Source organism: Propithecus coquereli, unplaced genomic scaffold (genome assembly GCF_000956105.1).
Source record: "Propithecus coquereli isolate 6110/MARCELLA unplaced genomic scaffold, Pcoq_1.0 Scaffold35, whole genome shotgun sequence".
NCBI classification, from domain to species: Eukaryota; Metazoa; Chordata; class Mammalia; order Primates; family Indriidae; genus Propithecus; species Propithecus coquereli.
In genome coordinates, this window is record NW_012149174.1 from 5,785,542 (window position 1) to 5,787,130 (window position 1,589).

The 1,589-nt window shown below is 29.1% G+C and overlaps 1 protein-coding gene across 2 annotated transcripts in view; it reads right to left on the bottom strand.

Annotated features, from left to right (window-relative positions):
• WASF1 (WAS protein family, member 1) overlaps positions 1-1,589 on the bottom strand; it is a 73,953-nt gene that overhangs the window by 10,710 nt on the left and 61,654 nt on the right. The gene's annotated exons all lie outside the window — the stretch shown is intronic.

Genomic DNA, 1,589 nt, shown 5'->3' on the forward strand with positions numbered 1-1,589 from the left:
TATATTTGAATGTATGGCCATAAAATATTTTTTTCACTACTACCAATGATTTTATTTCAAGAATTTCATGAAGTGAAACTAATGTACTAATACATGGACAAGCTTCAAAGGATACCACCAAGAAAGACAACTCACAGGAGAAAATATCTGTAAATCACATATCTGATAAAGGATTTGGATCCAGAATATATATAGAATTCTTACAACTCAATAGTAAAGAGACAAAGAACCCAATTTAAAAATGGACAAAGGAACTGAATAGACATTTTTTCCAAAGAAGATATACAAATGGCCTATAAGCACATGAAAAGATGCTTTACATCCTTAGTAATTAGGGAAATATAAATACATGTTACAACATGAATGAACCTTGAAAACATTATGTTAAGTGAAAGAAGCCAGTCACAAAAGACCACATATTGTATATTCATTCATATGAAATGTCCAGAATAGGCAAATCCATACAAACAGAAAGTACACTGGTGATTGCTTGGGGCTGAGGGGAAAGCGAAATGGACAGTGACTGCTAATGAGTACAGGGCTTCTTCTTGAAGTGATAAAAATGTTGTAAGATTTGTTGTGGTAACAGTTGAATATACTAAAAAACAATGAATTATATACACTTCAACTTTAAATGGACAAATTGCAAGGTGTATATAGGGTGTGAAATACATCTTAATAAAGTTTTAATTTTTTTTTTAACAAAATACTGGTTTTTTTTCTTGCATCCAGAGCTATAAGTTTATATCTCTGCAAGCAATAGAAACTTAGCATGGTAAGTATTTGCCTCTCCTTATTCATACATTAAATCAGATTATTTCAAAAGTAAATGGTTCAATCTCTAAGACACCCATCCATCATTACATTATTTAATTTTTTCCAGTGATATCCTTAATATTTTTACTGTTCAAGTTTAGGTCTGTTATATAATTTTCATTTACACTAAAAGTTATTCAACAAAAAATATTTTGTAGAGAGGATTATAAGAGATTTACATTAAACAATTCTCTATGGCAGATAAGTGAAAATAATGTCTTTGTAGTTCCATTTCTTTTTGTTAAAAAAAAATCAGAGACCTTTGGGAAACATCAGCAATGTATTCTGTCAAGGATGATATGTGCTTTGACACTAAGTTTCCACTATTATTTACCCCATAGTATGGCTTTTTTATCTGATACACCTGATTCAATAACTTGGTATAGAATATTTCTGCCCTAAATACTGGCAATTTGTTTTTAAAATGTTCATTTAAAGTAAAAAGTAGCATTGAATTAAATAACAAATCAGACTTTAGCAAAATGAACATACAAAAGCATATTAAAAGGAGTTACATTCTTACAGACTCAAACCTAAGGATTTTAGGTAATTTTCAAATAATTTTTATTTCTAAGATAAAAATATACAAATAAATTAAAAGGGAGACAAGAGAAAGAGAACTGAGGAAAAAAACTATAGTTCAAATGTCTTCTTTATGTTAAAACATTAAAGGCTGTTTAGTGTACAAAAGAGGAGATAAAAAAGAGTAGGAAAGAAAAGCCAGAAGAGTCATGCTGATGGCATTTATAGATAATTTACTGATTTATTACAAC